The following is a 26,599-nucleotide window of genomic DNA, read 5'->3' as shown; positions in this document are numbered from 1 at the left end:
ATATGTTAGAGCCCAAATGTAGCCCAATGTAGCCCAATGTAGCCCAATGATGGCCACCAGAGACAAAAAAAAACAAATGTAGCCCAAATATCAGCCAGATGTAGCCCAACTATAGCCCAATGACAGAATGTCCCAGAGTGTTCTAAAGAACAACTAGAGCGCTACCAGTCTTACTTATGACAAAAGTATGGCACACCTGAAGTCATCTTGATTGGAATAAAGTGTTAACGCTTAAAACATTTAATTTGCAAAGGAACAAAATGAGGGGGTTCATTTTGCCATAGAAATTATGATTAGTGCTGAAGAAAGAAAAATTAGGGCACATTTTGAGTGACTTCTCAAATCCTCGTATATTTCATTAAAAAAATTCTGATATGCAGTCTCCCAAGATGGCCACCAGAGACAAAAGAGCCCAAATGTAGCCCAAATATCAGCCAGATGTAGCCCAACTATAGCCCAATGAAAGAATGTCCCAGAGTGTTCTAAAGAACAACTAGAACGCTAACAGTCTTACTTATGACAAAAGTATGGCACACCTGAAGTCATCTTGATTAAAATAAAGTGGTAACACTTAATACATTTAATTTGAAAAGGAACTAAATGAGGGGTTTCATTTTGCCATAGAAATTTTATTACCTACTGGCGATAGCCAGTAGGTATATATAGTTAGGATTGTATTCCATAGGGAAATCGCAACATTCTATTGAGAATAACTTTGGCGCCGGTTGAGGAATCTTCCTGAAATTTTCTGTAACTTTGCCTCGCGGCGCTCCGCTCCTTCCCCGAAATTTTGGGGGGGATTCGTCAAGCGGGGGCCGAGATAAAAGGGGGGTCCCAAAACGTGTTTTCCCCATGTTAATTTCCATAGGGCGGTTGGACTAACTTTTAGCCCGAACGGCTGAATGGTTTTCAACCAAACTTGGCAAAATTGTAGGGACTGGTAGCCCGATGTGCCTTTGTTATGTCTCAAGATATGTGCTCCAGTGGTTTTTACGAAAATTAACTTTGAAAAAATATATATTGGGCTACATTGGGCTATATATATGTTAGAGCCCAAATGTAGCCCAATGTAGCCCAAAGATGGCCACCAGAGACAAAAAAAAACAAATGTAGCCCAAATATCAGCCAGATGTAGCCCAACTATAGCCCAATGACAGAATGTCCCAGAGTGTTCTAAAGAACAACTAGAGCGCTAACAGTCTTACTTATGACAAAAGTATGGCACACCTGAAGTCATCTTGATTGGAATAAAGTGTTAACACTTAAAACATTTAATTTGCAAAGGAACAAAATGAGGGGGTTCATTTTGCCATAGAAATTATGATTAGTGCTGAAGAAAGAAAAATGAGGGCACATTTTGAGTGACTTCTCGAATCCTCTTATATTTCATAAAAAAAATTCTGATATGCAGTCTCCCAAGATGGCCACCAGAGACAAAATAGCCCAAATGTAGCCCAAATAACAGCCAGATGTAGCCCAACTATAGCCCAATGACAGAATGTCCCAGAGTGTTCTAAAGAACAACTAGAACGCTAACAGTCTTACTTATGACAAAAGTATGGCACACCTGAAGTCATCTTGATTAAAATAAAGTGGTAACACTTAATACATTTAATTTGAAAAGGAACAAAATGAGGGGTTTCATTTTGCCATAGAAATTTTATTACCTACCGGCGATAGCCAGTAGGTATATATAGTTAGGGTTGTATTCCATAGGGAAATCGCAACATTCTATTGAGAATAACTTTGGCGCCGGTTGAGGAATCTTCCTGAAATTTTCCTTAACTTTGCCTCGCGGCGCTCCGCTCCTTCCCTGAAAGTTTGGGGGGGATTCGTCTAGCGGGGGCCGAGATAAAAGGGGGGTCCCAAAACTTGTTTTCCCCATGTTAATTTCCATAGGGCGGTTGGACTCACTTTTAGCCCGAACGGCTGAATGGTTTTCCACCAAACTTGGCAAAATTGTAGGGACTGGTAGCCCGATGTGCCTTTGCTATGTCTCAAGATATGTGCTCCAGTGGTTTTTACGAAAATTTACTTTGAAAAAATATATATTGGGCTACATTGGGCTATATATATGTTAGAGCCCAAATGTAGCCCAATGTAGCCCACTGTAGCCCAATGTAGCCCAATGTAGCCCAAAGATGGCAACCAGAGACAAAAAAAACAAATGTAGCCCAAATATCAGCCAGATGTAGCCCAACTATAGCCCAATGACAGAATGTCCCATAGTGTTCTAAAGAACAACTAGAGCGCTAACAGTCTTACTTATGACAAAAGTATGGCACACCTGAAGTCATCTTGATTGGAATAAAGTGTTTACACTTAAAACATTTAATTTGCAAAGGAACAAAATGAGGGGGTTCATTTTGCCATAGAAATTATGATTAGTGCTGAAGAAAGAAAAATTAGGGCACATTTTGAGTGACTTCTCAAATCCTCTTATATTTCATTAAAAAAATTCTGATATGCAGTCTCCCAAGATGGCCACCAGAGACAAAAGAGCCCAAATGTAGCCCAAATATCAGCCAGATGTAGCCCAACTATAGCCCAATGACAGAATGTCCCAGAGTGTTCTAAAGAACAACTAGAACGCTAACAGTCTTACTTATGACAAAAGTATGGCACACCTGAAGTCATCTTGATTAAAATACAGTGGTAACACTTAATACATTTAATTTAAAAAGGAACAAAATGAGGGGTTTCATTTTGCCATAGAAATTTTATTACCTACTGGCGATAGCCAGTAGGTATATATAGTTAGGATTGTTTTCCATAGGGAAATCGCAACATTCTTTTGGGAATAACTTTGGCGCCGGTTGAGGAATCTTCCTGGAATTTTCCTTAACTTTGCCTCGCGGCGCTCCGCTCCTTCCCTGAAAGTTTGGGGGGATTCGTCAAGCGGGGGCCGAGATAAAAGGGGGGTCCCAAAACGTGTTTTCCCAAGTTAATTTCCATAGGGCGGTTGGACTCACTTTTAGCCCGAACGGCTGAATGGTTTTCCACCAAACTTGGCAAAATTGTAGGGACTGGTAGCCCGATGTGCCTTTGCTATGTCTCAAGATATGTGCTCCAGTGGTTTTTACGAAAATTAACTTTGAAAAAATATATATTGGGCTACATTGGGCTATATATATGTTAGAGCCCAAATGTAGCCCAACTATAGCCCAATGACAGAATGTCCCAGAGTGTTCTAAAGAACAACTAGAACGCTAACAGTCTTACTTATGACAAAAGTATGGCACACCTGAAGTCATCTTGATTAAAATAAAGTGGTAACATTTAATACATTTAATTTGAAAAGGAACTAAATGAGGGGTTTCATTTTGCCATAGAAATTTTATTACCTACTGGCGATAGCCAGTAGGTATATATAGTTAGGATTGTATTCCATAGGGAAATCGCAACATTCTATTGAGAATAACTTTGGCGCCGGTTGAGGAATCTTCCTGAAATTTTCTGTAACTTTGCCTCGCGGCGCTCCGCTCCTTCCCCGAAATTTTGGGGGGGATTCGTCAAGCGGGGGCCGAGATAAAAGGGGGGTCCCAAAACGTGTTTTCCCCATGTTAATTTCCATAGGGCGGTTGGACTAACTTTTAGCCCGAACGGCTGAATGGTTTTCAACCAAACTTGGCAAAATTGTAGGGACTGGTAGCCCGATGTGCCTTTGTTATGTCTCAAGATATGTGCTCCAGTGGTTTTTACGAAAATTAACTTTGAAAAAATATATATTGGGCTACATTGGGCTATATATATGTTAGAGCCCAAATGTAGCCCAATGTAGCCCAAAGATGGCCACCAGAGACAAAAAAAAACAAATGTAGCCCAAATATCAGCCAGATGTAGCCCAACTATAGCCCAATGACAGAATGTCCCAGAGTGTTCTAAAGAACAACTAGAGCGCTAACAGTCTTACTTATGACAAAAGTATGGCACACCTGAAGTCATCTTGATTGGAATAAAGTGTTAACACTTAAAACATTTAATTTGCAAAGGAACAAAATGAGGGGGTTCATTTTGCCATAGAAATTATGATTAGTGCTGAAGAAAGAAAAATTAGGGCACATTTTGAGTGACTTCTCGAATCCTCTTATATTTCATAAAAAAAATTCTGATATGCAGTCTCCCAAGATGGCCACCAGAGACAAAATAGCCCAAATGTAGCCCAAATAACAGCCAGATGTAGCCCAACTATAGCCCAATGACAGAATGTCCCAGAGTGTTCTAAAGAACAACTAGAACGCTAACAGTCTTACTTATGACAAAAGTATGGCACACCTGAAGTCATCTTGATTAAAATAAAGTGGTAACACTTAATACATTTAATTTGAAAAGGAACAAAATGAGGGGTTTCATTTTGCCATAGAAATTTTATTACCTACCGGCGATAGCCAGTAGGTATATATAGTTAGGGTTGTATTCCATAGGGAAATCGCAACATTCTATTGAGAATAACTTTGGCGCCGGTTGAGGAATCTTCCTGAAATTTTCTGTACCTTTGCCTCGCGGCGCTCCGCTCCTTCCCTGAAAGTTTGGGGGGGATTCGTCTAGCGGGGGCCGAGATAAAAGGGGGGTCCCAAAACTTGTTTTCCCCATGTTAATTTCCATAGGGCGGTTGGACTCACTTTTAGCCCGAACGGCTGAATGGTTTTCCACCAAACTTGGCAAAATTGTAGGGACTGGTAGCCCGATGTGCCTTTGCTATGTCTCAAGATATGTGCTCCAGTGGTTTTTACGAAAATTTACTTTGAAAAAATATATATTGGGCTACATTGGGCTATATATATGTTAGAGCCCAAATGTAGCCCAATGTAGCCCACTGTAGCCCAATGTAGCCCAATGTAGCCCAAAGATGGCAACCAGAGACAAAAAAAACAAATGTAGCCCAAATATCAGCCAGATGTAGCCCAACTATAGCCCAATGACAGAATGTCCCATAGTGTTCTAAAGAACAACTAGAGCGCTAACAGTCTTACTTATGACAAAAGTATGGCACACCTGAAGTCATCTTGATTGGAATAAAGTGTTTACACTTAAAACATTTAATTTGCAAAGGAACAAAATGAGGGGGTTCATTTTGCCATAGAAATTATGATTAGTGCTGAAGAAAGAAAAATTAGGGCACATTTTGAGTGACTTCTCAAATCCTCTTATATTTCATTAAAAAAATTCTGATATGCAGTCTCCCAAGATGGCCACCAGAGACAAAAGAGCCCAAATGTAGCCCAAATATCAGCCAGATGTAGCCCAACTATAGCCCAATGACAGAATGTCCCAGAGTGTTCTAAAGAACAACTAGAACGCTAACAGTCTTACTTATGACAAAAGTATGGCACACCTGAAGTCATCTTGATTAAAATACAGTGGTAACACTTAATACATTTAATTTAAAAAGGAACAAAATGAGGGGTTTCATTTTGCCATAGAAATTTTATTACCTACTGGCGATAGCCAGTAGGTATATATAGTTAGGATTGTTTTCCATAGGGAAATCGCAACATTCTTTTGGGAATAACTTTGGCGCCGGTTGAGGAATCTTCCTGGAATTTTCCTTAACTTTGCCTCGCGGCGCTCCGCTCCTTCCCTGAAAGTTTGGGGGGGATTCGTCAAGCGGGGGCCGAGATAAAAGGGGGGTCCCAAAACGTGTTTTCCCAAGTTAATTTCCATAGGGCGGTTGGACTCACTTTTAGCCCGAACGGCTGAATGGTTTTCCACCAAACTTGGCAAAATTGTAGGGACTGGTAGCCCGATGTGCCTTTGCTATGTCTCAAGATATGTGCTCCAGTGGTTTTTACGAAAATTAACTTTGAAAAAATATATATTGGGCTACATTGGGCTATATATATGTTAGAGCCCAAATGTAGCCCAATGTAGCCCACTGTAGCCCAATGTAGCCCAATGTAGCCCAAAGATGGCAACCAGAGACAAAAAAAACAAATGTAGCCCAAATATCAGCCAGATGTAGCCCAACTATAGCCCAATGACAGAATGTCCCATAGTGTTCTAAAGAACAACTAGAGCGCTAACAGTCTTACTTATGACAAAAGTATGGCACACCTGAAGTCATCTTGATTGGAATAAAGTGTTTACACTTAAAACATTTAATTTGCAAAGGAACAAAATGAGGGGGTTCATTTTGCCATAGAAATTATGATTAGTGCTGAAGAAAGAAAAATTAGGGCACATTTTGAGTGACTTCTCAAATCCTCTTATATTTCATTAAAAAAATTCTGATATGCAGTCTCCCAAGATGGCCACCAGAGACAAAAGAGCCCAAATGTAGCCCAAATATCAGCCAGATGTAGCCCAACTATAGCCCAATGACAGAATGTCCCAGAGTGTTCTAAAGAACAACTAGAACGCTAACAGTCTTACTTATGACAAAAGTATGGCACACCTGAAGTCATCTTGATTAAAATACAGTGGTAACACTTAATACATTTAATTTAAAAAGGAACAAAATGAGGGGTTTCATTTTGCCATAGAAATTTTATTACCTACTGGCGATAGCCAGTAGGTATATATAGTTAGGATTGTTTTCCATAGGGAAATCGCAACATTCTTTTGGGAATAACTTTGGCGCCGGTTGAGGAATCTTCCTGGAATTTTCCTTAACTTTGCCTCGCGGCGCTCCGCTCCTTCCCTGAAAGTTTGGGGGGGATTCGTCAAGTGGGGGCCGAGATAAAAGGGGGGTCCCAAAACGTGTTTTCCCAAGTTAATTTCCATAGGGCGGTTGGACTCACTTTTAGCCCGAACGGCTGAATGGTTTTCCACCAAACTTGGCAAAATTGTAGGGACTGGTAGCCCGATGTGCCTTTGCTATGTCTCAAGATATGTGCTCCAGTGGTTTTTACGAAAATTAACTTTGAAAAAATATATATTGGGCTACATTGGGCTATATATATGTTAGAGCCCAAATGTAGCCCAATGTAGCCCACTGTAGCCCAACGTAGCCCAATGTAGCCCAAAGATGGCCACCAGAGACAAAAAAAAACAAATGTAGCCCAAATATCAGCCAGATGTAGCCCAACTATAGCCCAATGACAGAATGTCCCAAAGTGTTCTAAAGAACAACTAGAGCGCTAACAGTCTTACTTATGACAAAAGTATGGCACACCTGAAGTCATCTTGATTGGAATAAAGTGTTAACACTTAAAACATTTAATTTGCAAAGGAACAAAATGAGGGGGTTCATTTTGCCATACAAATTATGATTAGTGATGAAGAAAGAAAAATTAGGGCACATTTTGAGTGACTTCTCAAATCCTCTTATATTTCATTAAAATAATTCTGATATGCAGTCTCCCAAGATGGCCACCAGAGACAAAATAGCTCAAATGTAGCCCAAATAACAGCCAGATGTAGCCCAACTATAGCCCAATGGCAGAATGTCCCAGAGTGTTCTAAAGAACAACTAGAACGCTATCAGTCTTACTTATGACAAAAGTATGGCACACCTGAAGTCATCTTGATTGGAATAAAGTGGTAACACTTAATGCATTTAATTTGAAAAGGAACAAAATGAGGGGTTTCATTTTGCCATAGAAATGTTATTACCTTCTGGCGATAGGCAGTAGGTATATATAGTTAGGATTGTTTTCCATAGGGAAATCGCCGGATGAGGAATCTTCCTGAAATTTTCCTTATCTTTGCCTCACGGCGCTTCGCTCCTTCCCTGAAAGTTTGGGGGGGATTCATCAAGCGGGGGCCAAGATAAAAGGGAGGATCCCAAAACGTGTTTTCCCCATGTTAATTTCCATAGGGCGGTTGGACTCACTTTTAGCCCGAACGGCTGAATGGTTTTCCACCAAACTTGGCAAAATTGTAGGGACTGGTAGCCCGATGTGCCTTTGCTATGTCTCAAGATATGTGCTCCAGTGGTTTTTACAAAAATTAACTTTGAAAAAATTATATATTGGGCTACATTGGGCTATATATATGTTAGAGCCCAAATGTAGCCCAATGTAGCCCAATGTAGCCCAAAGATGGCCACCAGAGACAAAAAAAAACAAATGTAGCCCAAATATCAGCAAGATGTAGCCCAACTATAGCCCATTGACAGAATGTCCCAGAGTGTTCTAAAGAACAACTAGAGCGCTAACAGTCTTACTTATGACAAAAGTATGGCACACCTGAAGTCATCTTGATTGGAATAAAGTGTTAACGCTTAAAACATTTAATTTGCTAAGGAACAAAATGAGGGGGTTCATTTTGCCATAGAAATTATGATTAGTGCTGAAGAAAGAAAAATTAGGGCACATTTTGAGTGACTTCTCAAATCCTCTTATATTTCATTAAAAAAATTCTGATATGCAGTCTCCCAAGACGGCCACCAGAGACAAAAGAGCCCAAATGTAGCCCAAATATCAGCCAGATGTAGCCCAACTATAGCCCAATGTCAGAATGTCGCAGAGTGTTCTAAAGAACAACTAGAACGCTAACAGTCTTACTTATGACAAAAGTATGGCACACCTGAAGTCATCTTGACTAAAATAAAGTGGTAACACTTAATACATTTAATTTGAAAAGGAACAAAATGAGGGGTTTCATTTTGCCATAGAAATGTTATTACCTACTGGCGATAGCCAGTAGGTATATATAGTTAGGATTGTTTTCCATAGGGAAATCGCAACATTCTATTGGGAATAACTTTGGCCTCGGTTGAGGAATCTTCCTGAAATTTTCCTTAACTATGCCTCGCGGCGCTCCGCTCTTTCCCTGAAAGTTTGTGGGGGATTCGTCTAGCGGGGGCCGAGATAAAAGGGGGGTCCCAAAACTTGTTTTCCCCATGTTAATTTCCATAGGGCGGTTGGACTCACTTTTAGCCCGAACGGCTGAATGGTTTTCCACCAAACTTGGCAAAATTGTAGGGACTGGTAGCCCGATGTGCCTTTGCTATGTCTCAAGATATGTGCTCCAGTGGTTTTTACGAAAATTTACTTTGAAAAAATATATATTGGGCTACATTGGGCTATATATATGTTAGAGCCCAAATGTAGCCCAATGTAGCCCACTGTAGCCCAATGTAGCCCAATGTAGCCCAAAGATGGCAACCAGAGACAAAAAAAACAAATGTAGCCCAAATATCAGCCAGATGTAGCCCAACTATAGCCCAATGACAGAATGTCCCATAGTGTTCTAAAGAACAACTAGAGCGCTAACAGTCTTACTTATGACAAAAGTATGGCACACCTGAAGTCATCTTGATTGGAATAAAGTGTTTACACTTAAAACATTTAATTTGCAAAGGAACAAAATGAGGGGGTTCATTTTGCCATAGAAATTATGATTAGTGCTGAAGAAAGAAAAATTAGGGCACATTTTGAGTGACTTCTCAAATCCTCTTATATTTCATTAAAAAAATTCTGATATGCAGTCTCCCAAGATGGCCACCAGAGACAAAAGAGCCCAAATGTAGCCCAAATATCAGCCAGATGTAGCCCAACTATAGCCCAATGACAGAATGTCCCAGAGTGTTCTAAAGAACAACTAGAACGCTAACAGTCTTACTTATGACAAAAGTATGGCACACCTGAAGTCATCTTGATTAAAATACAGTGGTAACACTTAATACATTTAATTTAAAAAGGAACAAAATGAGGGGTTTCATTTTGCCATAGAAATTTTATTACCTACTGGCGATAGCCAGTAGGTATATATAGTTAGGATTGTTTTCCATAGGGAAATCGCAACATTCTTTTGGGAATAACTTTGGCGCCGGTTGAGGAATCTTCCTGGAATTTTCCTTAACTTTGCCTCGCGGCGCTCCGCTCCTTCCCTGAAAGTTTGGGGGGGATTCGTCAAGCGGGGGCCGAGATAAAAGGGGGGTCCCAAAACGTGTTTTCCCAAGTTAATTTCCATAGGGCGGTTGGACTCACTTTTAGCCCGAACGGCTGAATGGTTTTCCACCAAACTTGGCAAAATTGTAGGGACTGGTAGCCCGATGTGCCTTTGCTATGTCTCAAGATATGTGCTCCAGTGGTTTTTACGAAAATTAACTTTGAAAAAATATATATTGGGCTACATTGGGCTATATATATGTTAGAGCCCAAATGTAGCCCAATGTAGCCCACTGTAGCCCAACGTAGCCCAATGTAGCCCAAAGATGGCCACCAGAGACAAAAAAAAACAAATGTAGCCCAAATATCAGCCAGATGTAGCCCAACTATAGCCCAATGACAGAATGTCCCAAAGTGTTCTAAAGAACAACTAGAGCGCTAACAGTCTTACTTATGACAAAAGTATGGCACACCTGAAGTCATCTTGATTGGAATAAAGTGTTAACACTTAAAACATTTAATTTGCAAAGGAACAAAATGAGGGGGTTCATTTTGCCATACAAATTATGATTAGTGATGAAGAAAGAAACATTAGGGCACATTTTGAGTGACTTCTCAAATCCTCTTATATTTCATTAAAATAATTCTGATATGCAGTCTCCCAAGATGGCCACCAGAGACAAAATAGCTCAAATGTAGCCCAAATAACAGCCAGATGTAGCCCAACTATAGCCCAATGGCAGAATGTCCCAGAGTGTTCTAAAGAACAACTAGAACGCTATCAGTCTTACTTATGACAAAAGTATGGCACACCTGAAGTCATCTTGATTGGAATAAAGTGGTAACACTTAATGCATTTAATTTGAAAAGGAACAAAATGAGGGGTTTCATTTTGCCATAGAAATGTTATTACCTTCTGGCGATAGGCAGTAGGTATATATAGTTAGGATTGTTTTCCATAGGGAAATCGCCGGATGAGGAATCTTCCTGAAATTTTCCTTATCTTTGCCTCACGGCGCTTCGCTCCTTCCCTGAAAGTTTGGGGGGGATTCATCAAGCGGGGGCCGAGATAAAAGGGAGGATCCCAAAACGTGTTTTCCCCATGTTAATTTCCATAGGGCGGTTGGACTCACTTTTAGCCCGAACGGCTGAATGGTTTTCCACCAAACTTGGCAAAATTGTAGGGACTGGTAGCCCGATGTGCCTTTGCTATGTCTCAAGATATGTGCTCCAGTGGTTTTTACAAAAATTAACTTTGAAAAAATTATATATTGGGCTACATTGGGCTATATATATGTTAGAGCCCAAATGTAGCCCAATGTAGCCCAATGTAGCCCAAAGATGGCCACCAGAGACAAAAAAAAACAAATGTAGCCCAAATATCAGCAAGATGTAGCCCAACTATAGCCCATTGACAGAATGTCCCAGAGTGTTCTAAAGAACAACTAGAGCGCTAACAGTCTTACTTATGACAAAAGTATGGCACACCTGAAGTCATCTTGATTGGAATAAAGTGTTAACGCTTAAAACATTTAATTTGCTAAGGAACAAAATGAGGGGGTTCATTTTGCCATAGAAATTATGATTAGTGCTGAAGAAAGAAAAATTAGGGCACATTTTGAGTGACTTCTCAAATCCTCTTATATTTCATTAAAAAAATTCTGATATGCAGTCTCCCAAGACGGCCACCAGAGACAAAAGAGCCCAAATGTAGCCCAAATATCAGCCAGATGTAGCCCAACTATAGCCCAATGTCAGAATGTCGCAGAGTGTTCTAAAGAACAACTAGAACGCTAACAGTCTTACTTATGACAAAAGTATGGCACACCTGAAGTCATCTTGACTAAAATAAAGTGGTAACACTTAATACATTTAATTTGAAAAGGAACAAAATGAGGGGTTTCATTTTGCCATAGAAATGTTATTACCTACTGGCGATAGCCAGTAGGTATATATAGTTAGGATTGTTTTCCATAGGGAAATCGCAACATTCTATTGGGAATAACTTTGGCCTCGGTTGAGGAATCTTCCTGAAATTTTCCTTAACTATGCCTCGCGGCGCTCCGCTCTTTCCCTGAAAGTTTGTGGGGGATTCGTCAAGCGGGGGCCGAGATAAAAGGGGGGTCCCAAAACGTGTTTTCCCTATGTTAATTTCCATAGGGCGGTTGGACTCACTTTTAGCCCGAACGGCTGAATGGTTTTCCACCAAACTTGGCAAAATTGTAGGGACTGGTAGCCCGATGTGCCTTTGCTATGTCTCAAGATATGTGCTCCAGTGGTTTTTACGAAAATTAACTTTGAAAAAATATATATTGGGCTACATTGGGCTATATATATGTTAGAGCCCAAATGTAGCCCAATGTAGCCCACTGTAGCCCAATGTAGCCCAATGTAGCCCAAAGATGGCCACCAGAGACAAAAAAAAACAAATGTAGCCCAAATATAAGCCAGATGTAGCCCAACTATAGCCCAATGACAGAATGTCCCAGAGTGTTCTAAAGAACAACTAGAGCGCTAACAGTCTTACTTATGACAAAAGTATGGCACACCTGAAGTCATCTTGATTGGAATAAAGTGTTAACACTTAAAACATTTAATTTGCAAAGGAACAAAATGAGGGGGTTCATTTTGCCATAGAAATTATGATTAGTGATGAAGAAAGAAAAATTAGGGCACATTTTGAGTGACTTCTCGAATCCTCTTATATTTCATTAAAAAAATTCTGATATGCAGTCTCCCAAGATGGCCACCAGAGACAAAAGAGCCCAAATGTAGCCCAAATATCAGCCAGATGTAGCCCAACTATAGCCCAATGAAAGAATGTCCCAGAGTGTTCTAAAGAACAACTAGAACGCTAACAGTCTTACTTATGACAAAAGTATGGCACACCTGAAGTCATCTTGATTAAAATAAAGTGGTAACACTTAATACATTTAATTTGAAAAGGAACAAAATGAGGGGTTTCATTTTGCCATAGAAATGTTATTACCTACTGGCGATAGCCAGTAGGTATATATAGTTAGGATTGTATTCCATAGGGAAATCGCAACATTCTATTGGGAATAACTTTGGCGTCGGTTGAGGAATCTTCCTGAAATTTTCCTTAACTTTGCCTCGCGGCGCTCTGCTCCTTCCCTGAAAGTTTGGGGGGGATTCGTCAAGCGGGGGCCGAGATGAAAGGGGGGCCCAAAACTTGTTTTCCCCATGTTAATTTCCATAGGGCGGTTGGACTCACTTTTAGCCCGAATGGCTAAATGGTTTTCCACCAAACTTGAAGTCATCTTGATTAAAATAAAGTGGTAACACTTAATGCATTTAATTTGAAAAGGAACAAAATGAGGGGTTTCATTTTGCCATAGAAATTTTATTACCTACTGGCGATAGCCAGTAGGTATATATAGTTAGGATTGTTTTCCATAGGGAAATCGCAACATTCTATTGGGAATAACTTTGGCGCCGGTTGAGGAATCTTACTGAAATTTTCCCTAACTTTGCCTCGCGGCGCTCCGCTCCTTCCCTGAAAGTTTGGGGGGGATTCGTCAAGCGGGGGCCGAGATAAAAGGGGGTCCCAGAACGTGTTTTCCCCATGTTAATTTCCATAGGGCGGTTGGACTCACTTTTAGCCCGAACGGCTGAATGGTTTTCCACCAAACTTGGCAAAATTGTAGGGACTGGTAGCCCAATGTGCCTTTGCTATGTCTCAAGATATGTGCTCCAGTGGTTTTTACGAAAATTAACTTTGAAAAAAAATATATTGGGCTACATTGGGCTATATATAAGTTAGAGCCCAAATGTAGCCCAATGTAGCCCAAAGATGGCCACCAGAGACAAAAAAAAACAAATGTAGCCCAAATATAAGCCAGATGTAGCCCAACTATAGCCCAATGACAGAATGTCCCAGAGTGTTCTAAAGAACAACTAGAGCGCTAACAGTCCTACTTATGACAAAAGTATGACACACCTGAAGTCATCTTGATTGGAATAAAGTGTTAACACTTAAAACATTTAATTTGCAAAGGAACAAAATGAGGGGGTTCATTTTGCCATAGAAATTATGATTAGTGATGAAGAAAGAAAAATTAGGGCACATTTTGAGTGACTTCTCAAATCCTCTTATATTTCATTAAAAAAATTCTGATATGCAGTCTCCCAAGATGGCCACCAGAGACAAAAGAGCCCAAATGTAGCCCAAATATCAGCCAGATGTAGCCCAACTATAGCCCAATGACAGAATGTCCCAGAGTGTTCTAAAGAACAACTAGAACGCTAACAGTCTTACTTATGACAAAAGTATGGCACACCTGAAGTCATCTTGATTAAAATAAAGTGGTAACACTTAATACATTTAATTTGAAAAGGAACAAAATGAGGGGTTTCATTTTGCCATAGAAATGTTATTACCTACTGGCGATAGCCAGTAGGTATATATAGTTAGGATTGTTTTCCATAGGGAAATCGCAACATTCTTTTGGGAATAACTTTGGCGCCGGTTGAGGAATCTTCCTGAAATTTTCCTTAACTTTGCCTCGAGGCGCTCCGCTCCTTCCCTGAAAGTTTGGGGGGGATTCGTCAAGCGGGGGCCGAGATAAAAGGGGGTCCTAAAACGTGTTTTCCCCATGTTAATTTCCATAGGGCGGTTGGACTCACTTTTAGCCCGAACGGCTGAATGGTTTTCCACCAAACTTGGCAAAATTGTAGGGACTGGTAGCCGGATGTGCCTTTGCTATGTCTCAAGATATGTGCTCCAGTGGTTTTTACGAAAATTAACTTTGAAAAAATATATATTGGGCTACATTGGGCTATATATATGTTAGAGCCCAAATGTAGCCCAATGTAGCCCAATGTAGCCCAAAGATGGCCACCAGAGACAAAAAAAAACAAATGTAGCCCAAATATCAGCCAGATGTAGCCCAACTATAGCCCAGTGACAGAATGTCCCAGAGTGTTCTAAAGAACAACTAGAGCGCTAACAGTCTTACTTATGACAAAAGTATGGCACACCTGAAGTCATCTTGATTGGAATAAAGTTTTAACACTTAAAACATTTAATTTGCAAAGGAACAAAATGAGGGGGTTCATTTTGCCATAGAAATTATGATTAGTGCTGAAGAAAGAAAAATTAGGGCACATTTTGAGTGACTTCTCAAATCCTCTTATATTTCATTTAAAAAATTCTGATATGCAGTCTCCCAAGATGGCCACCAGAGACAAAAGAGCCCAAATGTAGCCCAAATATCAGCCAGATGTAGCCCAACTATAGCCCAATGACAGAATGTCCCAGAGTGTACTAAAGAACAACTAGAACGCTAACAGTCTTACTTATGACAAAAGTATGGCACACCTGAAGTCATCTTGATTAAAATAAAGTGGTAACACTTAATACATTTAATTTGAAAAGGAACAAAATGAGGGGTTTCATTTTGCCATAGAAATTTTATTACCTACCGGCGATAGCCAGTAGGTATATATAGTTAGGATTGTTTTCCATAGAGAAATCGCAACATTCTATTGGGAATAACTTTGGGGCCGGTTGAGGAATCTTCCTGAAATTTTCCTTAACTTTGCCTCGCGGCACTCCGCTCCTTCCCTTAAAGTTTGGGGGGGATTCGTCAAGCGGGGGCCGAGATAAAAGGAGGGTCCCAAAACGTGTTTCCCCATGTTAACTTCCATAGGGCGGTTGGACTCACTTTTAGCCCGATTGGCTGAATGGTTTTCCACCAAACTTGGCAAAATTGTAGGGACTGGTAGCCCGATGTGCCTTTGCCATGTATCAAGATATGTGCTCCTGTGGTTTTTACGAAAATTAACTTTGAAAAAATATATATTGGGCTACATTGGGCTATATATATGTTAGAGCCCAAATGTAGCCCAATGTAGCCCACTGTAGCCCAATGTAGCCCAATGTCGCCCAAAGATGGCCACCAGAGACAAAAAAAAACAAATGTAGCCCAAATATCAGCCAGATGTAGCCCAACTATAGCCCAATGACAGAATGTCCCAGAGTGTTCTAAAGAACAACTAGAGCGCTAACAGTCTTACTTATGACAAAAGTATGGCACACCTGAAGTCATCTTGATTGGAATAAAGTGTTAACACTTAAAACATTTAATTTGCAAAGGAACAAAATGAGGGGGTTCATTTTGCCATAGAAATTATGATTAGTGCTGAAGAAAGAAAAATTAGGGCACATTTTGAGTGACTTCTCAAATCCTCTTATATTTCAAAAAAAAAATTCTGATATGCAGTCTCCCAAGATGGCCACCAGAGACAAAAGAGCCCAACTGTAGCCCAAATAACAGCCAGATGTAGCCCAACTATAGCCCAATGACAGAATGTCCCAGAGTGTTCTAAAGAACAACTAGAACGCTAACAGTCTTACTTATGACAAAAGTATGGCACACCTGAAGTCATCTTGATTGGAATAAAGTGGTAACACTTAATGCATTTAATTTGAAAAGGAACAAAATGAGGGGTTTCATTTTGCCATATAAATGTTATTACCTTCTGGCGATAGCCAGTAGGTATATATAGTTAGGATTGTTTTCCATAGGGAAATCGCAACATTCTATTGGGAATAACTTTGGTGCCGGATGAGGAATCTTCCTGAAATTTTCCTTAACTTTGCCTTGCGGCGCTCGGCTCCTTCCCTGAAAGTTTGGGGGGGATTCATCAAGCGGGGGCCGAGATAAAAGGGGGGTCCCAAAACGTGTTTTCCCCATGTTAATTTCCATAGGGCGGTTGGACTCACTTTTAGCCCGAACGGTTGAATGGTTTTCCACCAAACTTGGCAAAATTGTAGGGACTGGTAGCCCGATTTGCCTTTGCTATGTCTCAAGATATGTGCTCCAGTGGTTTTTACGAAAATTAACTTTGAAAAAATATAAATTGGCCTACATTGGGCTATATATATGTTAGAGCCCAAATGTAGCCCAATGTAGCCCAAAGATGGCCACCAGAGACAAAAAAAACAAATGTAGCCCAAATATCAGCCAGATGTAGCCCAACTATAGCCCAATGACAGAATGTCCCAGAGTGTTCTAAAGAACAACCAGAGCGCTAACAGTCTTACTTATGACAAAAGTATGGCACACCTGAAGTCATCTTTATTGGAATAAAGTGTTAACGCTTAAAACATTTAATTTGCAAAGGAACAAAATGAGGGGGTTCATTTTGCCATAGAAATTATGATTAGAACTGAAGAAAGAAAAATTAGGGCACATTTTGAGTGACTTCTCAAATCCTCGTATATTTCATTAAAAAAATTCTGATATGCAGTCTCCCAAGATGGCCACCAGAGACAAAAGAGCCCAAATGTAGCCCAAATATTAGCCAGATGTAGCCCAACTATAGCCCAAAGTCAGAATGTCCCAGAGTGTTCTAAAGAACAACTAGAACGCTAACAGTCTTACTTATGACAAAAGTATGGCACACCTGAAGTCATCTTGAATAAAATAAAGTGGTAACACTTAATACATTTAATTTGAAAAGGAACAAAATGAGGGGTTTCATTTTGCCATAGAAATTTTATTACCTACTGGCGATAGCCAGTAGGTATATATAGTTAGGATTGTTTTCCATAGGGAAATCTCAACATTCTATTGGGAATAACTTTGGCGTCGGTTGAGGAATCTTCCTGAAATTTTCCGTAACTTTGCCTCGCGGCGCTCCGCTCTTTCCCTGAAAGTTTGGGGGGGATTCGTCAAGCGGGGGCCGAGATAAAAAGGGGGTCCCAAAACGTGTTTTCCCCATGTTAATTTCCATAGGGCGGTTGGACTCACTTTTAGCCCGAACGGCTGAATGGTTTTTCACCAAACTTGGCAAAATTGTAGGGACTGGTAGCCCGATGTGCCTTTGCTATGTCTCAATATATGTGCTCCAGTGGTTTTTACGAAAATTAACTTTGAAAAAATATATATTGGGCTACATTGGGCTATATATATGTTAGAGCCCAAATGTAGCCCAATGTAGCCCACTGTAGACCTATGTAGCCCAATGTAGCCCAAATATGGCCACCAGAGACAAAAAAAACAAATGTAGCCCAAATATCAGCCAGATGTAGCCCAACTATAGCCCAATGACAGAATGTCCCAGAGTGTGCTAAAGAACAACTAGAGCGCTAACAGTCTTTACTTATGACAAAAGTATGGCACACCTGAAGTCATCTTGATTGGAATAAAGTGTTAACACTTAAAACATTTAATTTGCAAAGGAACAAAATGAGGGGGTTCATTTTGTCATAGAAATTATGATTAGTGCTGAAGAAAGAAAAATTAGGGCACATTTTGAGTGACTTCTCAAATCCTCTTATATTTCATTAAAAAAATTCTGATATGCAGACTCCCAAGATGGCCACCAGAGACAAAAGAGCCCAAATGTAGCCCAAATAACAGCCAGATGTAGCCCAACTATAGCCCAATGACAGAATGTCCCAGAGTGTTCTAAAGAACAACTAGAACGCTAACAGTCTTACTTATGACAAAAGTATGGCACACCTGAAGTCATCTTGATTGGAATAAAGTGGTAACACTTAATGCATTTAATTTGAAAAGGAACAAAATGAGGGGTTTCATTTTGCCATAGAAATGTTATTACCTTCTGGCGATAGCCAGTAGGTATATATAGTTAGGATTGTTTTCCATAGGGAAATCGCAACATTCTTTTGGGAATAACTTTGGCGCCGGTTGAGGAATCTTCCTGAAATTTTCCTTAACTTTGCCTCGCGGCGCTCCGCTCCTTCCCTGAAAGTTTGGGGGGGATTCGTCAAGCGGGGGCCGAGATAAAAGGGGGTTTTAAAACGTGTTTTCCCCATGTTATTTCCATAGGGCGGTTGGACTCACTTTTAGCCCGAACGGCTGAATGGTTTTCCACCAAACTTGGCAAAATTGTAAGGACTGGTAGCCGGATGTGCCTTTGCTATGTCTCAAGATATGTGCTCCAGTGGTTTTTACGAAAATTAACTTTGAAAAAATATATATTGGGCTACATTGGGCTATATATAAGTTAGAGCCCAAATGTAGCCCAATGTAGCCCAAAGATGGCCACCAGAGACAAAAAAAAACAAATGTAGCCCAAATATCAGCCAGATGTAGCCCAACTATAGCCCAGTGACAGAATGTCCCAGAGTGTTCTAAAGAACAACTAGAGCGCTAACAGTCTTACTTATGACAAAAGTATGGCACACCTGAAGTCATCTTTATTGGAATAAAGTGTTAACGCTTAAAACATTTAATTTGCAAAGGAACAAAATGAGGGGGTTCATTTTGCCATAGAAATTATGATTAGAACTGAAGAAAGAAAAATTAGGGCACATTTTGAGTGACTTCTCAAATCCTCGTATATTTCATTAAAAAAATTCTGATATGCAGTCTCCCAAGATGGCCACCAGAGACAAAAGAGCCCAAATGTAGCCCAAATATCAGCCAGATGTAGCCCAACTATAGCCCAAAGTCAGAATGTCCCAGAGTGTTCTAAAGAACAACTAGAACGCTAACAGTCTTACTTATGACAAAAGTATGGCACACCTGAAGTCATCTTGAATAAAATAAAGTGGTAACACTTAATACATTTAATTTGAAAAGGAACAAAATGAGGGGTTTCATTTTGCCATAGAAATTTTATTACCTACTGGCGATAGCCAGTAGGTATATATAGTTAGGATTGTTTTCCATAGGGAAATCTCAACATTCTATTGGGAATAACTTTGGCGTCGGTTGAGGAATCTTCCTGAAATTTTCCTTAACTTTGCCTCGCGGCGCTCCGCTCTTTCCCTGGAAGTTTGGGGGGGATTCGTCAAGCGGGGGCCGAGATAAAAAGGGGGTCCCAAAACGTGTTTTCCCCATGTTAATTTCCATAGGGCGGTTGGACTCACTTTTAGCCCGAACGGCTGAATGGTTTTCCACCAAACTTGGCAAAATTGTAGGGACTGGTAGCCCGATGTGCCTTTGCTATGTCTCAATATATGTGCTCCAGTGGTTTTTACGAAAATTAACTTTGAAAAAATATATATTGGGCTACATTGGGCTATATATATGTTAGAGCCCAAATGTAGCCCAATGTAGCCCACTGTAGCCCAATGTAGCCCAAATATGGCCACCAGAGACAAAAAAAACAAATGTAGCCCAAATATCAGCCAGATGTAGCCCAACTATAGCCCAATGACAGAATGTCCCACAGTGTGCTAAAGAACAACTAGAGCGCTAACAGTCTTTACGTATGACAAAAGTATGGCACACCTGAAGTCATCTTGATTGGAATAAAGTGTTAACACTTAAAACATTTAATTTGCAAAGGAACAAAATGAGGGGGTTCATTTTGTCATAGAAATTATGATTAGTGCTGAAGAAAGAAAAATTAGGGCACATTTTGAGTGACTTCTCAAATCCTCTTATATTTCCTAAAAAAAATTCTGATATGCAGTCTCCCAAGATGGCCACCAGAGACAAAAGAGCCCAAATGTAGCCCAAATAACAGCCAGATGTAGCCCAACTATAGTGTGGAAAATTAGTACGGTCTGGTAAACATTATCTGCCCCATCTTGCCTTTTTCCCCTGATGCCACACTTTTTGTCGTGCGCACCCGCCATTTTAGGTGCCTCGATCAGAACAACCCTTTTGCATGCCACTGGCCCCCAACATAGCCCTCCTCCCTCACAAAGCCCGCACTCTGGCAACCCCCGCTCGCACATGCCTTGGGTCATAAACCCCTCTTCAGCGCAGCTCTGCCTCAGAACCCCATCCTGTTCCCAGCGCGACACCTCCCTTCCTTCCTTTCATGGTCCCAGGCCCTCTTTGATACAAATCCCCTTTTCCTGTGTGCCCGTTTGTCTTCCTCGTTCCCAGGCCGACACCTAGCTCTGCCGATACTGTTCCTTGCCCCTCCCCGTACAGTAGAAAGCTTCCCTCATCAAAGGACCCCCGAGTTGATCAAAGCTCTCACCATATGAGATCCGACCAAACCCCCACATTCCATGAATCGGTGGAATATCCAGCTGCGCGGTAGTCATCACCTGTTGTGACCGGGGTGAGGACTTCAACTGTAAATGTGTGTGGGAACGGGCCTGAGGGGGAGATTCGGAGGATATCCTTCCGTACATCAAAGCATTGCCAAGAATGTGTTGTATGTAATAAAGCAATAAAGCTGTGTATAAGAGGCCAGGCCTCAGAGATGCGGTTAGAGCACCTCAGAACGATACCTGCTGTTTGAACTGATGTGTTCTCCTCCGGAGAGAATAAACCTTGTTTCCTGCCTTCCCGTCTCCAGCGCCTGCCTCTTCATTGATTAATAATTCGTGGGTTAAAGAGGCGATACCGCCGGGCAAATATCGATTGTCCCTTGACCTTAGATTTAACAATTGGCGTCCCAAGCGTGGGGCCCATCAGCGACTCGTGGATCCAGTGGGAGAGGTCCTGACGACAGAGTGAACGACTGCAACGATCGGGAGAGCTCTTGCCCAATAGACCCTCGTCTGGCAGCCGATCATCCGAACTTCACTGGTTCCGAACAGACCTCTCCCGAGTGATCTACGGTCCTGACTGGGAACCATCAGGAGTGCTGCGAGGAACACAAAGAAAAGAGGACGATCGGGCGCTGGATTCGGAAGACAAGAAACTGCCCATACGGTCCGGGTAAGGTCGTGTAGACACGACGAATCACGAAATAATTGTTTAATTGTTCAGAAAATACTAGTATTACTCTTTGTTGACCTATTTGGAGATTCACTGTCTGCACACGAAGAAACAGTAGGCTCTTTTCTCTTTGCAAACAGTGAAGGATAAGTAACGCAGCCAGCGTGCCTATCTTTCTCCCCCACTGATCGTTCATTTGTTCACGAATTGTTTTCGGGAGATTTCCCCCTCCCACACTGATTAACGGTTTTTTGACCTCGAACTACTGTTCGCGGATTGTTTTCTGGAGATTCTCTGTCTACAAACAGGAAAGATCAGGTTCCCCTTTGCAGATAGTGAAAGGGTAGAGGACGCAGACCTTTGCGGATCTACTTATTCTCCCCACTGGTCGTTTATTTTGTTTTGATATTGGTTCATGAGGTATTCACTGCCTGCAAACAACGTACAATAGAAATATTCTGTCTAGTCTTTGCGCACAGTGATAAGATAGGCAGTGCTGACTTTTTGTCCCTCGTTGTTGAGCTGTCATGTCTGTCTTCTCCCCACTGGTCGATAGCTGGTTCAGCCCGGACCGTTTATTAGAGGTGGATCATCTAGCTCCGCTGGAAGGCACCCCTAATAAAGACATGTTCATAAACTATGGATTAGTTACCATAGCCTATAGTAAACTGTGGCACAGGTATACCAAAGAAAATCAAGAGAAACAGTGGCCACTGATAGGATCCTTCGATCTTGATAAAATAGAAACGTTAGAAATAGCCCTTCGTGATAATAGGACAACACCTATTATGCTCGACTGCCTCGGTATGTGGCGCAAAGAAGCAATGCAACGAAAGAAAAGAGACGAGGACAGAGCAGGTAAAGGAACATATCGACAGGACGACCCCAGGACACAACGTCCCGAAAATAATCCCCCGACACTACGCACAGGACGGCCAGACTTAGGGCAAAACCAATGTGCTTTTTGTAGATATGCCGGGCACTGGAAAGTCCAATGCCCGACTCTACTGAACGTGAGTAGGAGCAGAGGACCGACAGGAATAACAGGCCGGAAGAAAGGGAAAAGGCGCGAGACAAAGATGAATCAGACTGACATGGACAGGCCAGATAGAACCACCACGTTCGATTATGCCCGATGGCACAGATTTCGCCAGGCCGATTTCAGCGACATGTTCGAGTCCTCATAGATCAAACAACGATAAGACGGGAAAACCCAGTCTAGCTCTAAATTGACAGACGACAATCCCCGAAGAAACCCGAAAGAATAATGTACACACATGATCAAGCAACCTTACGTTTAGCCAAGTAGGGAAAAGTCTAGGGTATTTCGAGGTAAGGGTTACACAAGTATCCTTCGCCGAGAGGACTAGGGATATTGCCAATGTCTGAAAACCTACTACCTCCTTTCTTCCGCACCCTTATAGGCATATAACTAAAGCCTGCCCCATTGCTCTAACAAAAAGTATGCGCAGCATATAGAAATAAGAAAATTGTGGCCAATAACTGTTTTATGTTTGTCTTGGGTCTTTTTTTACTGTCTCCCCGTCTGAGTTTGTGTGTACGTGATGCATGAATCTGCGTCATCCCTCTGCCTGTGTTACCGTGTTACTTAAACTTCTGTTAACAGAAGCTTTAGCATGAAACAACCTGGAAAGAAAGGAATGAGAAAACGAAATCCGTAGGCCACTGATGAACTTGAACTTTTATTTAACATGACGAACAAGAAATAAATAACAGTACGTAATAATAACAGTAAACTAGAAAATGAAAGTCAGCAGAACATTCGCCCACCCCCATTCTGGAACCTTCCAAAGTAGGGCAGGGTTACGGCTACGCCCAGCCGGCAGCAGCCCATATAAGGCGGGTCCTGCTGCCAACAGTCGGCCAGGAAATCGTAACATAGGGTGGAGCCGGAGGAGAGACAAGGGCCAGCGGGACCCAGCCAGGGGATCACCTTGACCACACCGGAGAGTTGTAGGGGGGGGAATGTCTATGTCCTCGACCTCTCTCTCTCTCTCCCCCAGTCCGGCCACGGTGGCACGTGAGAGTTGCAGATAGTCCCGCCACATGTCTTCCCGGTCCGGCCACCAATGGCCGGGGACTGGGGCCAACTGGATCCGGCTGCAGCCGATGAGCCAAGGAACCCGTTCATGGGGCCAGAGCAAGAGGCGTCCGGCCGACATCCACCGGAAGCCCGGCCCAGAGACGGACGGGAAATTTTTCCTTTTCTCCTCCGTAATGGCCGCGACAACGCGCCAGGCGCCACTTCTTTCTTTTCTCCTCCGTAATGGCCGCAGCAGCTCGCCCGGCGCCACTTGAATAATGGCTGCGACAACTCTGGGGGGGAGGGATGTCTTGTACATACCTCCGCGAAAATTAGACCAGGTCGGGCTGGGAGGGAGAGGCGACGCGGGCGAGCCTCTCCCACCTCCACGGGTAGGAGGTTTCCCAGCCCCCGGCCCAGCGCCGAACTCCTCCAGCCAGGCGGTGGTGCCAATACCTGCGTAGCACCGAACATACCATGGTGGCGCCCCAGTACTTGCGCAGCACCGAACATGCAACGGTGCCGATACTTGCGCAGCACCGAACATGCAACGGCTGCGCCAATACCCGCACAGCACCGAACATGCACCGCAGGTGGCCATACTTCCGCAGCACTGGACATGGGTTCACTCCAAAAGGTCTCCTCCACTCTTGCAGACTCCACGAAGGGCGGCTGCTGCAGGCCTCAAAATGGCGTCTGGGCCCCCTGGAAGACGGGTCTCGGCCGCTAGAGTAACTTTGAACAGCAACGTAACTCGGGCGCTTGCCCACCGGGGCACGAGCCCCCACCTCCAACAGCACCCCCACAGCCTTGAAGATTCTACAAAGGTCCCAGGAGCCCTCGGCCCCTGCAGGCTTCCGGTGAGGAACAACTGCCTTGATCGCTAACGAATTAAGCATGACATAGTCACTCCTTCTGTTAGCATGAATTCTCGAACTGCCGAAAAGGACTCTGGTCCAACTGCCGGTTGTAGGAAACATTTTTTCCTTGATACTACTTCCGGACTAACCCGGCCCCGCCCAAAATGGCGCCGGTATCAATAGAAACTCACGAACACCTCGTGGTGTTCTTTTTAGCTAAAAAGACTCGATGTTCTGAAAAATATATATGATCCTTTGTACACTTGACGAAAAAGAGGAAGGATTCACTCGACGAACATGTAAAAGGACCCCGTGAAAACTGTTTTTTTCAATGTACGATTCATTATGATATTATCATGTAACCTCGCTTATAACACACACCCATGGTATACCTATAGGAATTTGATTACAACTAGTCCAACTGTGTTTCCAATTATGAAATGAATGCCCCTTGGTCCCTCAACTATTCGATAGACGTTTTTAGTTCCCTGCAAACGAATGAATGAACCTTTTTAAACATGTTTTTAATCCTACAAAATAGCCCCCCCCCCACTACTGTACGCACTTTAGCCATTGCCGTATCCGGCCAACCCCGATCACACTGTCCTATCAACATGCTGAACGATTGTGCAAATAAAGGTTTTCGAAACTATGAACGGGTATTGCATGCTTTATTTAAAATATGGGATCGGCGGGAGAGTTTTTTCTGTGCACCCTACTCTGCTCTCTCTTTAAGGTAATTAGAAGATGGTTGCCCAGCCCCGGATGGAGGATCGAATCTAAGACACGACACTCTGCCGTCAAATATGCGACTGACTCAGGGACTCGCGCCTGGAGAAAGACCTCGATTTCTGGGGTTGGGTAAGGCGAAACGGTGTAAAAGATGGGATATAAAGGATGGGTAAAGTGAAACGATGTAAATGATAGAATATTATAAAGATACGACACTCAAAGGTACTAGGGAACAGAGTTGACCGAAGAGCTGATAAACCTTAGGACATCACAGCGTTGGCAGAGATTTAAGGACCCCGATAGCTAAATACACCTACCAACTAGAAACCTCGCGCTAAGTGCTTCTGATTCTCTAACGTTTTCCTACTCACAGCCTATAAGGACACACTGCCCCCCCCCCCCTTGGCTCCAGAAACAACAACCCCAGGGATTCTATCCCGAGGAGATAAGACGAGTATGAGGTAAGTAAAAGACCTTCGTACCCGTGCTTTTGATATGCTCGAATGTTGTCCCCCTCCCCTCTTTTTTCCCCCCCTGCAGGCCACATCGGAATCACGACCAAGGTATGGTGAAGATCTGAAGCCTCGCCATGTCAGATACACGAAGCGGACTAACACTGCCTGGTGGCACCTAAACACACCCACAAACTGCTCTTGTACCAAAAGAGCCAATAAATTGTATGACATGATGAAAGCGATCACCCTTAATCCGTGTTGCGTGAATGGACACCTGTCACGTATGTCTGAAACTATGAGATGATGTTTGTGTATGACTGACGCGTTGACTTAACTGGTTAAAGGACCGAGAATGCAAGAAATGCGACACAATGGTGCCCTTTTTACTTGATGCATGTCCCCTGTACCCGGCCTAATGCTCGTCCATCCCAAACTGCATGCTTTCAAAATTCTAACACAGACCCGTAATGTCTTATGTTGTATAATGCGCTGAATAGCCTATCTTAATGCACGGCCACTCCCCATGTCGCACGTGTACTATTTAGCCTGTTGTTGCACATCTCTCTCTCTCTCTCTCTCTCTCTCTCTCTCTCTCTCTCTCTCTCGCTCTTCCGAACGACTAGCACCTAAATTGGCAAACCGCCACCCCTAGTGCACCACCCAATTGGCACCAAATACCACAAGTATTTGCTCAAAATTTATCCTAAATAAAAATCACCCTGACGCCGTGTCACTACCTCTCCTTTCTGCTAAAAATTGATGAAACCGAGATTTGGCCATTAGGGAAAGGACAGGTAAGACGACTGAGGTTCCCTAATCTGACCCGAAATAAGGGAACTACATGTCAGCGGCTCCTGTGTTATAAAAAGATGCCTCAGATAATGCGACCTTCCCCGTCCCGAATTGTCGCAATGCCCAAACAGTAAAGGTGATCGAAACATCCTCATGTTCCCGGAACGCCCCCTGTTTCGTATCAGCTGCCCCAGACGAGGGTTATAAAACTGTCCCTCACCCCCGGTCATAAGAGATGGGTCTACTTACGCCCTTACCCCCATAAGACCCCTGTCTTTTCTAATTAAGTAGTCAGGCCGTAAGAGGCTACGTAGGA

Source organism: Lissotriton helveticus, chromosome 11 (genome assembly GCF_964261635.1).
Source record: "Lissotriton helveticus chromosome 11, aLisHel1.1, whole genome shotgun sequence".
In the NCBI taxonomy this organism is placed as follows: domain Eukaryota; kingdom Metazoa; phylum Chordata; class Amphibia; order Caudata; family Salamandridae; genus Lissotriton; species Lissotriton helveticus.
This window is presented reverse-complemented; position numbering follows the sequence as displayed.